The 13,311-nt window shown below is 40.8% G+C and overlaps 3 non-coding genes across 3 annotated transcripts; 2 read left to right on the top strand and 1 right to left on the bottom strand.

Moving 5' to 3' along the window:
• The first annotated feature begins 7,707 nt into the window (after nt 1-7,707).
• On the top strand, nt 7,708-7,779 carry TRNAD-GUC (transfer RNA aspartic acid (anticodon GUC)). Its single transcript has one exon. It is a non-coding gene; the product is annotated as a tRNA-Asp (tRNA).
• Nucleotides 7,780-7,883: 104 nt separating this feature from the next.
• On the bottom strand, nt 7,884-7,955 carry TRNAD-GUC (transfer RNA aspartic acid (anticodon GUC)). The gene has a single exon. It is a non-coding gene; the product is annotated as a tRNA-Asp (tRNA).
• A 450-nt stretch (nt 7,956-8,405) lies between these two features.
• TRNAW-CCA (transfer RNA tryptophan (anticodon CCA)) lies at nt 8,406-8,477 on the top strand. Its single transcript has one exon. It is a non-coding gene; the product is annotated as a tRNA-Trp (tRNA).
• Nucleotides 8,478-13,311: the final 4,834 nt, after the last annotated feature.

Here is a 13,311-nt window from a genome sequence, read left to right on the forward strand (position 1 = left end):
AATTAAGAAGCTTGCATTCAGCCTTGTACTGGCATTGAGCCCCTATACCAATGTCTGTTTCCCCTCCTTTGTTTGAAAAAATGCCTTCAGGAAAATATACATTCTGAATATATTAATCCTTATTTATTTAATGGTGAGGGGGTTTATTTATTAGTAGTAATTAACTGCTATTAAAAATACTAATATAATTATTCCTTATAAGTAAATTTAACGTTTTATGAGTTTACATTTTTAAGTCTCTATAGGAAGCAAAGTTGCTTTATAAATAATTGCTGACAATTTACCTATTTTAGCTCTTTTTGCCTGCAATTGTACAATTTTATGTACCTAAGCCTTTTAGAAACACCTTCTGGTTTCTAGATATTATTTTCATTCTTCTTCTCTTTTTTGGACTGTACAGGTCTCTTTGGCATGCACCTAACCTAGGAGTTCACTATCTGCCAGGTTCTCTGATTAACACATACTGCTCCTACTGAAAATAGTCAAACTCAGCTTTAATCATATGTTATGAGTGCTATGAATGACTTTCAATTCTTAATGCACAGTTGCAATAACTTTTGCCTTTTAAACACAGCTGAAATTTCTTATATACTCTCTTGGCGCAGAAGTTAGATTTATTTAAAAATTGGTAACTTCTGACAGGTTCCATTGATTTTAAAAATTAAAAGGCATTGTCCAAAACTAGTGAGGTTTGTAGATGTAAAACAAACATTCACTATGGAAATGACAGGTAAGGAATTTACTGAACAATATAGGACTTCTGCATAAGAAGAAACAAGATTAAACATTATTAAAGTCCATATCAAATGTTTGACGAACATGTTGACACATGCAATATATTACTTATCTGATGTTGTGTGTCTTACAGGTTAAAGAAATGTTCCAAGAACTTTGAGGTGTGCAGAATTATGTACACTAGTCATGGCTCTCACAGTTCTTACTCATAATATGTTGGTTGTAGAGTTCTTGTGATAATATGAAATAACCTGTCCGAAATAATTCTGAAAAGCTGAAATTTCAGACTCACTGGAACAACAAGTTCATTTTAAAAAAGTTATCTAATAAATTTGTTTAAATTCTTTTCTTTAAACAGAGAGGTATGTAGGGTGAGGATTTTTCCCATGTCAGACTGAGGAAAAATTTGATATCTTCAGCAGAATTTTGTCAAAAGTGTAAAATATTATTGGTTTTTAGCACTGAAGCTCTTTCAAGTAGCTCAGTCTTCATGCCACTCAGAGAACAATGGTTCTAAAAATATCTTTAGCATTTCTCTTTTTACCTATCTTAAACTATGTCAGAAAAGACTGTGGCCCCTTCATCCATGTGAACAGAGGAGCCTACATAATTTCTTCCAATCCAAACAGAATCTACAGAAAAAAATTGACTTTTTCATGTCTTCTTTTTTTCAGTTTCCAAAGTGCCATAATTAAAAGCCAGTGTGTCAACCTGAGAATGTTTATACAGCAGAGTGAAATTGACAAAAAGTACTCCCTTTCTCTGGCTCCAGGCAAGAGTTCTTGAACCCTTGTAGTTATTAAAGAACAGTCAGGATCATACATTTATCTGGGAAACCTATCATGTCCAGTAAAGAGGACTTACACTGCAGAGACAGGGGACTGGGATGGAGTGATGATGCAAGTTTAAACATTTTTTTCCTCTCAGTCAGTCTTGCTACACTGAGAAAGGGCAACCACACAGTTGCCCAACTCTGGGTGAAAGGCTTAGTTTCATTTTTTTGCAAAGTCCTCAAAAATGTAAATCCTTACCACATGCATAAACAGGGAAAGAGTCTAACACTTTCTCCATTTTCTGCTCCTCTTTATCCTTTCTGTAGTCATTATTAATAAGAAATGGACGAATGGACCATGGGCTGGTTCAGCTCTGGTGAGAGCCCTCAGGATGCAAGGGGCAACCGCTGCCAAGTGCTTCATTTCGAAACGGAAATTCTCCTATGAACACTCTCTGTAAGAGACTGACTGAGTTTTGCTGCCAAGTGAAACAGGCCAGTCCCATACTTATGACATTTTTGTAACTCCTTTCCTTTCCAAGCACACACTAGCAAAATACTAGCCATGGTTTCAGTTAAGAGAATGTGAGGGAGGGGGAAATGAAAGATGCTTTCTCTTGCCATTTTGACCCAGATTGCTAATATTTCATTCTATGAGCTCATTTTTTGAGTAAGCTGAGTTGCATTTATGAGATATGATTCTCTTTTTTCCATTATATTTTATGTAACAGTTCTATAAAACAGTAACTTCACGTTTCATTTATCAAACTAAATGTGAGTTGGTAATTTTACTGACTGTAGAGTAGAGCACTTCAGAATTCCACCAGAGGGAGCCAGTGCGATTGAAAACTTGAAAAGCTAAGTTCCAAAAAAAAAAAAATTTATAAAAACCACTTAGGGAAAGGTCATTATCCTGCAGAATTGCAGACTGAAAAGAAATAAAGACTGATCTTCAGAAGCATAGTGTTTGTGCCTTTTGAAGCAAAATTCTTCACATGCAAAATAACACATAATGGAGATCAAGAACAAAATTTAAAATGTTATTTTAACAACCATGCTAATTTTCTTCCCCCGGGAAGTGCATTATTTTGCATTTCACTGCATTTTAACAACCCCTTATTTTGATTATTTATTATCACCTTGACAGTGTCTCTCTTCATATTTTTTCCCACATTAATTCCCCAGCTCTTTTCTCATCTTTTAAAATGGGCATCTCCAAACCAGTGGTTGCAGATCACCATCTCCCCCACATCAGCTGGGAAAAAGCTGTAAAACGTCCTGTGACTCTGCCTGACAATGTATCTGATGTATCTTTTCTTTAAACACTTTTTTCCTTGCTTTTACTAGAATTAAGAGTATTTAGGTATAGCAAATACACAGTAGAGTTAAGATCTGATTTCAAGCAGCTGTTCTCTAAGCACATAATTTGTCTGGGGAAAGATTGAACACAAAGTAGAAAGCATAACAAATGACAGTTTGGAATCTTCTACATGGCATATGAGTTGATGGAGCTTATAAAAAGAGTGTAATTTCTGTTAGCAATCTTGCTTGAGGAGTTTCACTAGAGAAGAACTTCAGAATGTGATTAACGTTTTGGGAAAAAATAAAAAAGAAAAATATTAAAACCCCCAAAGGTGCTAATAACAGTCAGCAAAAGGCAAAGTTGACAACTTACTTATTTTAACAACCAAACTAGGTCAAAGCTGCCAGCACTCCAGCAATTTGTGGTAGTGCAGGGTTCACTGTGCATTCCTGCATGAAAGTGTGATGATTTCCAAGCTAAATTTATTGCATATAGACTCATTTATAGTTTTGCAAAACCAATATGTTCAAAAGTCTCCCTCTTCACTGTATAACTAATATCTCTGCATGTGCCTTCATCTCATGACATCTTTGTTGCATTACCTAACTTCAATCTATGATGCTTCTTCCTGTATTACTTTCTCTGGGTTTGCCTATTCCATATTTTTCCTGTCTCTACACTTAATATAGCTTTATTATTATCCATTATGACATTTGTGATTCCTTTTTTTAAATTTGAATGACAGTTGTTTACTTCTAGAATGGATATGATGCGAGAGTCAGTCCTGATTGTCATAACTGTATACTAGAGTATTTGATTTTTCCATGTTTGTCCCTAGAATTTTCCTTCAAAGGCATTATGTGACAGGTCTATTTTGAGACTAATCATTGACAATTTCAAGGTTCTAAGACATACCATATTTCAAAGCAAGTCAGACCAATAGTGAAATTTTTGAGTCTACTGCAGTCTTTCATCACAGCTAGAAAGTTATGGTTGGAGTAATTTGGTAGACACACTGTGGTATCCAGACCTACATTACAACAAAATACTTAGATTAGTACACAAGCTATTTGGATTTTGGAGTGTCTTCATATGTGTCTAAAGACTTTGCTGCATAAACCTTTTGAGATTACTCTGAAACAATATACCTCATTAACAAAGAGAGGTTTATTCTGCATACAAACTTAAATCCTCTTCCTTTTAATTACCAAGTCTTCAATTACCTTCTATTTCTAAGCAGGACCTCTCTCAGTTTTTGCAGTTGTAAAGTTGAAATTATTCATTAAAACCAGCCAGCCTCTACTTTCCCCAGCTTTCAGTTTTCCAATATTTATAGTAATTCTTTAGTACATTTGTCTGGCAATCCCTTCTGAGGACAAATTATGAGAATGTAGATCCCCTCTGAAAAGGAGTTTATTCTTATTGGAAGCATCCAGTGGATGTAAACCAAGCTACAAGAATAAAAATGGCCAGATCCAACTGTTCAGATTTTTACCTAAACAGAAAATGCAATTCAGCACGAGCATTTCTTGTCTATTTAATTTCAAAATTCTTAGGACATAAATATTCAAGCCCTGAGATTTTTCCAACAAGTTTTTTAAAGGCTCCATGTATTAGGCAGTTCACATGACTCAACACAGAGGGAAAGCTGCCCAGCTGTGTGACTGCTTTTAGTACTGAATAACCTATGCTAGGGGAAACAGCCCTTTAATTAAATAATAAATAATAAAATAATTATTTAAGGGGAAAGCCCCTTAAATCCCTCCTCCCACTAATCCCCCAGGCACTGACATACAGTGTCACAGACCTCTTTAACCAGAATTTTTTCAGCTCTTCAGCTGTTAATTTCACACAGGATGCCTGATCACTCCTTCCCTTAAGAGGTGTAAATGGATTTTTCTAATAAATTCTTAAACTCCATTTTAGCTAAACCAAAATACATTAGCACGGAAGGAGATCACTGAGCCATACAGACCTCACTACAAACCCATGACACTGAACAGAAATTGTGTAATGCCAAAATTATACAGAAAGAAGCCCTGTGAGTTAAGATGCCATTTGATAACTCACATGTTCTTACTGAAAAGCTCATTAGATCTTTTGCTGTGAACATCACAGAGTGCGGGAACAGACAAAAATAAAAAGGAAAATAAAACACAAAGAGCAGATGGAGTGTTGGATATGTGTGAATGGGCAGAAAGAAGAGCATACAAAATAGCTATGAAGATTAATCAGAATCAAATGTCTTCAAGTTGCAGCAGCTGTTCAGGATTGTGGCACCCTAAACCCTGAAAGGGCTTCCCTCCTCATCTAGGATTTGTGTTTTTTCACTGACTTGGAAGAATTGATTTCTGCAGCTACAGGAGGCTCCATGACTGATCAGTGATGCACCTCAACATGCCAATAACAATGTATGGTAGCTGCCAAGGCAAAGGGTATCAGCAGGTGACTCAGGTGGATGACATTGAATTGAGGGAAGCAGCTGATTCCCTGAAGGCCAGGGCTGTCCTTAGCAGGACTCTGAAAGACTGGGGGCATGGGTCAGTATGAATTTCTTCCAATTCAATTAAGGCAAATGTTAAGCCCTGCACCTTGGATATTATAACCCAAGCAGCCAGGAGCTGACTGACTGGGTAAACAGCAGCTTTACAGAAAAGGTCCCAGTGCACAAGGGCAGCCTTGAGTGAGGGATTGCTCTTATGGCAATGAAAATTAGTGATAGGCTGGGAAATATCAGTAACAGCCTGGCTAGATCAAGGGAAGTGATTACTGCCCCCATCCCCTGCTGGCCCTCGTGAGGCTGCCTATGGAGAGCTGTGCACAGCCCAGGGCAGGGTGAAACAAGAAAGATCCCAACAAACTACAATGAGTCCAGTGAAGGGTCATCAAAAGAATAGAGAGCTGGAGCATGGGACAAACAGAGAGACACTGAGAAAGGTTGGTTTGCTCAGCCTGAAGGAGGTTACAGGATGATCTGACTTATGTCTTCAGCTACCCATTGGGAGGGAATAAAGAAGATGGAGCCAGACATTTCTTGGAGGTGCATGGCAAAATGATCAAGTTGCAACACAGCAAATTCCAAGGAGGGGTGCAGTGTGGAAATTCTTACCAGTGAGGGTGGCCAAGAGGTCGTGGAATTTCCCATCCATAATGAGATTCAAAACTCATCTGGACATTTTGTAAGATGAGCTTCAGCTAAGCAAGCTGAAGGGGAGGTAACTAGCATGCAGCCACAATGATGTGCTAGATGCTCCTGCCTGTGGCTGTAATGGGCCTCTTACAGGTGACTTTCACCAGTCTTGTTTTAGCAGCCTCTAGGGACAAGCTAAACACAGAGCTGATGCAATGATGAGGAAACCGTGCAACAAGATTGCTAGAACTGGACACGTGAAATAGCTGCATGTAGATCCTGAGGAGAAGATGGAGCCTTCACAGATCTTGGAGCATTGATCATAGCTCCCAGTACCTGTTCTGCTTTGTATTTGCATGACACTGTGAAAAATCAACAAGGAATGTATATCTGCTCTATAACTGCAAATCATTGCAGCCTCATAATAGTCCATCCACTTCAAAACAGCCCTTTTGCTGCACTGACTCACACCTCCATGTCTCTTCTTGCTCCCCTTCTTAGGTATTTTTGGATAAGTCATCTTCTTGTTTGGGGTACATAAAGATGTCTGAAGCTCAGCTCCCTGACCACAAGGTTTAACAAACAGAAGGAACTGAGGAAATTGCAGGCAAAAAAAGATCTAAACTAAGTGTGTGTGATCCTATAAAATGCAAACAGGCAATGTATGAATCCTATAAAATGCAAACAGGCAATGTTTGAATCCACCAGAAAGTCTCCCAGCTTCAAGCAAACAATTAACATCTTTTGAATACAATTTGAACATGCACAGCAAGTGCAGACCAGCCTGGAAACACTGGTTTTGATCCTGCTCTGGGAGGTTTAAAGCCAGATCACAGCCCTACAATATGGCTCATTACACTACATCTAAAGTCTTGAAATTGTTATGAGACTGTGGTTGTTATTTTTCACTTTCCAGGACAAAATTGAAATCTGTTTCATCTGCTGAGAAACACATTCAAATGTTTAAATGAGTAGGCCAGTTCTCAGAAATACATTGTTTACAGGTCACTTATATTTAGAAGTCGACATAAAGGAAGCTGTTTGCTCTTTAGCTATGATTATCTGAAAAAGCTATTTGAAAAGATGGGGTTCATTTATGCAAATACAAGCAATAGTGGGGCCATCAAAAGAGAACACCATTTGCTCCAACCACTTGTTTATTATGTGGTGTTAATTCCTCATCTCAGAAGTCAGCAAATTAAATATAGTTCCTTGTCTAATGTCACTGTCATACAAACTTACAACCATGTTTCTGCTGACCGGGTCAGCATCAAGCCAGATGGTCAGCCCGTGTCCTTCTGCCTTTTACTCTCAAATCTCAAAGTAGCCGGTTTCCATTTCCCTCGTTCCTTTTTTAGGTAGGTAAGAAGCAGGTGCTCCGGTTCCTTAACCTCAAGGACTGCTGACTCCAGCACTTCTCAGGTTCCCGTAAAAAGAAACTCTGCGTGAACGAGATGCAGAACCACAAACGCAAAGACACCGGAGCTGCCGGTGCTGCTCCGCTCCCGCCGCCTCCAGCCGGGCACTTCCCTCCCGCGGCAATTTCCAGGGATCCGTGCCCGCAGCTCCCCGCGGGGCTGCGCGGCGGGGCCGCAGTGAGGCGGGTGTGTGTGGAGCTGTCTCTGTCACCGTGACCCTGTCTCGGTGAGCCCGTCCCTTCCCCTGTCCCTGTCCCCACTACGCTCCCCCCGCCACACCCATTCCCACCCGCGCACGCACCCCGGGCAGAGGCCCAGGGGTCCGCATGGGGGGTACTGAACGTGCAACTCCTCGTTAGTATAGTGGTGAGTATCCCCGCCTGTCACGCGGGAGACCGGGGTTCGATTCCCCGACGGGGAGAGCTGCCCTCGTGCGTTATTTTATTTCCCCGCCCCGCGCGAGCCGTTTTATGACGCGGACTGCAAAAGGCGCCGCCCGCCGGCAGGAAAAATATTGACTACGGCCTCCCCGTCGGGGAATCGAACCCCGGTCTCCCGCGTGACAGGCGGGGATACTCACCACTATACTAACGAGGAACTGCCTTGAGCAATCTTGTCGCAGGGCAGGTTTTATCAGCAGCTCCTCACAACTACGTTCTTGTTGGTGAATTATAAACATTGTGCTGTGAGCGGAGGGACAGCAGGAGCGACCTCTGGCAGCGGGAGTATAGACCCACGAGCCTGCGTAGGGCGGAAACGGCGAGGGAGGCGAGCTGGACACCACCAGGGAGCGGTAGCGGAAGGCCCTTGCTGCTGCGGACCACTAGCGGGGGTGTGGGTGGGGGGAGTTGGCGTGCTTGCGCGGGAAGGCGGTAACGGAGCAGTACCGGAGCAGAGGGGCCTGCTCAAGGGCGCGGCGGCGGACGGGCAGGGTCCTGGGCCGCGCCGGCCCAACCCGTCCCCACCCTAAACCTCCGGCCGCGAGGCTGCACGGCCGGCGACCTGCGACGGCCGAGTTGTATAGCTCTGCTTAGCAGCACTTAGCAAGACCTCGTGGCGCAACGGTAGCGCGTCTGACTCCAGATCAGAAGGCTGCGTGTTCGAATCACGTCGGGGTCACTAGCTTTTTTTTTTTTTTTTTTTTCCTTCCATCTGTTGTCGGCTTTTACCGCCTTCCCCGCGCATGAAACCGAGGAACGTTACTGTTGGATGATTTTTTATGTTTGTCTCTACAGCTTAAGGTCTCCTCTTTTGCTTGAGGCTGAGAGGGCAGCGCGACACAGAAGGCAAAACGAGCGTCAAGGCAAGATCGCATTGGATAAAACTGGCATGTCTTTGTTCATGGTCTTTGTGTGCATAGGACTGTCTGATTACACGCTGAAAGACAAAAGGCAAGAACATGTCAAAAGTTAACTTTATTAAGGCAGCCGACAGTATAATTTTAAAGGGGACAGAGGCCCCAAAAATGGCAGATACCATGTTTTCAGTACAGAAATTCACATAAAAAGGAGTAAAAGCAAAGGCAGAGGCAGGAAATGGTCTGGTGGAGCCAAGAATTCAGAGAGATATAGAGAATCCCGCAGAAGAATGAAACCCTTACAGGGAGAGGGGGGGACCAGGGTGCCGGTGGGGGGAACCCTCGAGGCTAATGGGGTTAGGCTGCGTATCACAAGAGTTTTCTCAGAGTAGCTGTTTCCACATGCTGAGATTGACAGGTACCCAGAGCAGAAAGGCACAGAGGACTTAGCTTTGATTTAGACATGAGATAGCAAGTCTTAGAAATAATACTTTAGTGATTTAGATGGACTGGAAAGTTTGACACTTGATGAAATTTAAATGGGAGGAAAACAATAGTTCGTCAAGGGCCTGAACTGAGAGAGAATGCCAGAGATACAATTCTCACTTTGTAAGCACTGATTATTAGTGTTGTAAACCATAGAAGAAAATGAACACAGAAGTCTTGGAAATCAGATTCAGCAGACTCAACAAATTATGTTTGGGATATTAAACCAAATACATTGGATTTTACAGGCTATGGTTTGTTCTACATACCTTTAAAACCCTTTAAATACAGAAAATCTGGATCTTCCTTAAGTGATCTGTTGAAGCACTTTGCTATTCTGACAATTACAAAATTAGCATACGTAGTTTAACCCTGATGTCTCTTCTGCCTTGACTTAAATCCAGCCCCCATGTCATTGCACTGGAGAACAGTTTCTCCCTTCCTTTTTATAGGTACTTCTTACATGTTTGAAATTTGTTATGCCTCTCTATAGATGTTCCAGTGTAACAGACTATGTTTGCTGGGCCTCTGATTATTTTATCGCTTGCCTCTGGAGCCTTTCCAAACAAGTTGCATTTTTAAGCGCTCAGAACTGGTCACAGTATTTCAGCTGACTCAGATTTTCCAGGTCTGAATGGACAAGGAGGACTGCCTCGCATGCTGTGCTGACAAGAATTCAATTTAATTTGGTTAGCCCTTTTTTTTTTTAATGCACAGTCTGTTAGATGGATGCATTTTGTATGAGATGCATAATCTGTTAGATGTTTCCCTGGTCCCACACAGTATCTTATCTCTCAGCCTCACCACCCACCAGAGAGCTGGATGTAAGAAGCAGCAGCAATCTGTTTGCATTCCTGTACCTCTGCCAAAGCAGGTGCCCTGCTCTAAACATTCTAGATTGTTGCCAGACAATCTCTCTGCCTTGCAGTAAGGGTAATATCTGCTTCTAGGAGTCAAAGTTTTCAGAATGTGGTTTGCACTACTATACCTGCCATGTGCAGGTTGTCACAAAACAGTCCATCTTGCTCTGCCCTGCCCATCCCTGCCTGTGCATTTCCCTCCTTCCACTTGGATCACATCTTGCTGTGGCATGCAGCAGCTGCCAGCTCAGCATGAGAATCTGGTGGCACAACTACTAGATCCAGCACAGGAAAAGCACCAGGAGCACATGGTCTGGGACAGGATAGAGAGCAGGATCATCCCCTTTGGCAGCAACCACAAATACTAGTGGTTCACTTTAAGATTTTGTCAGCTGTTCTTTGGGGGGAAGAGGTCACTGTACTTAAATCAAAATCATCTAGTGATGTTTCACAACTAAGTGAATGAATTAAATGTCCCTTAGCTACCTACAAACTCTCCCACTCAATTTCCTATTGGTGAAGTGGGGATAATGGTTCTCTTTGACCTTACAGATGTTTTGTGAGGTTGACTCCATTAATTCTGAGGCATCCAAGTATGCCAGAGGGTATTTGTCTCTCACCAGCATTTCAATAGCCCATGTGCTTCTGTGCTTTTTGTCTCTTCCTGACTTCAAAATACTGCATTTTGTAACCTGACTGTTCTCTTAACACAGATGTTTTTTCTTATGGAATTGTTACTAGCTAAATATAGACAAAAACTAAAATCCACTTAAGTTTCAAAAAACAGTGGAGCTGAAATAATAGTTTATATACGGTAAATATAGCTTCTGTCTCTGTTTGACAGAAATAAATATCCAAATATTTCTGGTCTGGAAATGATTGAGTATAGGAAACCACCCTGAAAACTGTCCATTTCATTTCTGACAGCATACTTAAACAGGAACTGACAGTTCTGTTTTAAATCCTTGTTGGTATAGGCCTTTGACTATCATAAGATCAGCAGTAAGAAGTTTTAAAGCAGTTGTACAGATTTCTTTCCTTGCCTGGCACAGCCATACAGTGCTGGGTATCCCTTTATTCACCTGTCTGTCCGCTGTTTCAGGTGACACTGGCAGAGCAGTGTTCTCTGTGGCTGCCAGCTCTGGTACTGCTCTAGAAGCAATATGCTCATTATACTAAGGCATGCTTTCTTTCTTATCACTTTTCCCTTTCTACTTCAAAATCAGACATTTCTAATGAAAAAACTAGAGGTTTTAAAAAGCCACCTAATTTTTCTAAATCAATCAAGATTGTGAAAAATAAATAATTGATTCTAGAAAATACAGTTATGCTGTGCTACAATGATTAGACAACTGCTTGTTTTATTTCTAGTAAAGCTTTCCAGTTTCTGTTGCATTTCTCAAAGGGAATATAATTTTCATAGTGAAACCTGCCAAGACTGAATTAATACTTCATACAGCTTTTTTACATTTCCTTATCAGCTCAGTCTAAGACAAGATCATGTCTGTAACACTTGCTTAAATGCCTTTGCTATGAATTTATAGTCGTTATGTTATCTATTGTGAGACAAATGTTACCTATGAATGCAAATTATACATCTATACTTCATTATATGCCATTTTCCAGACCTTCCACTTAATTTAGGTTACTTTTTTAAAAGCACATATATAGAAAAATCTTTTTTTTTCAGCATACTGCAACATAAAACATTTGTCTTATTTTTATGGGTGGCATTAGAGGTTAGAAATCACAAACTTAGGGAAACTCGAGTCAGAAATCTGAGACAGTTTAAAAGGCATTCAGTGTTTTCATGTCAAAGATGAATATATGCTTGAAAAATCTCTTTCTTTCTCTCAGGAAAGCTAAGAAATTCCAGACATTTGGGAGGGTCCTACAAAGGAAGGAGTTTTGGCTTCTCCTTTCAGCATATTTCACATTTTTAGGCAAGCTTAGAACACTTTTTTAACCACCGGAAATGGCCATAGTCTCGCAACATTTTCACATTTTTTTTCCTAAATTTTGCTTTTGTCAGCATTTATACTGACGAGTGGTAAACTGTAACGACCTGTTTCTCAGGTAGAGGCAGGTATTCTGGTCTTCAAAAACCAGAACTTGCAGTTAGTACTTTCCATTCAAGTACTGGAAAGATTCACAGCAGGCATGGTAAAACAACAGTTCCATGCTCCAACCTTTACACAGCAAATTACTGAATAGGCATAGACACCAGAGATTTCATATTTGTAGCTTTTTTCCCCCCACTGTAACAACATTAGAAAGATTTTTTGAGCTCATTCATAATGAACTCGTTCCCTTCGTCCCTTTGACTGCTGCCTCATGCTACAAAATGTGACTTCCTTTTTCCTTCAAACAGAACAAACACTAGAGGTGCAGATCCTTTGCTGGATTAAGGTCTAATTGTGGTGACACCTGCAGGTTTCAGTGTTAATTATCATGTATTTGCACATTTAGGTGCTTTCTTATACTACTTTCCCTGTCTTGACCTTGCCTGGAAGATGCCTGTTGGTCCCAAAGTGTGACAGTAACAAGTGTAGAACCAATAAGGGACAGTTTTGTGCCAAGGACTGTTTAGGGACTTGGCTTCCCAGAAAAGGCTATTGCTCCAAAGAAGAGTGACACTGAAGTATTGTATCATGCTGCTTTAGATTTGGCTGCTTTGGAGGCAACTAGAGGTAACCAATAAAAGAGTTCTGTGTCCATGCAAGGCAGTTACATCAGGGTGACAACATAATAGAGAAAGTAATTCACAATAAATACACTTTTTTCTTTATAGTTGGGGAAAATAACTTTCAGAACTTTAATGGACTGTTAATATGAACTTTAAGCAATATTAATCAGAGCCACAACTTCAGTGGCTCTGCAACAACAGTGCTGGAGTTTGAAGAAATAGCCAAAACATGATAAGTTTCTGTTATCTTTATGCTTCTATGCCAGTTTCATCTGACAGCAAAAGCAGAAAAACACAGAACCAAGATAAGACAAGTCAGCCCATCCATTTGTTATGGCCAAAGCTGAACGTGAGGCTAAGTGTAGGGATTTACTACTTCAGAGTTTATTCCTGTAGGGGTTTTCTATGCTACACTTAATGCATTAAAACCAGGCCTACCATCAATGTACTTAGACTTCAAGCTCAGCAGTTGTTCTTCCTTCCACTCCTGAACTGTCACTCACAAGAAAAACCAGCACCACCTGTATTGCAGAATCTGAACAGTGAGTTGTCAATTGTGCCTGCACTAAGAAGTACTGTCAAAAAACAAGCTTCAGAGCTATCCCACCATTACTGTCTGTGGGG

This window comes from Serinus canaria, chromosome 1A, assembly GCF_022539315.1.
Source record: "Serinus canaria isolate serCan28SL12 chromosome 1A, serCan2020, whole genome shotgun sequence".
In the NCBI taxonomy this organism is placed as follows: Eukaryota; Metazoa; Chordata; class Aves; order Passeriformes; family Fringillidae; genus Serinus; species Serinus canaria.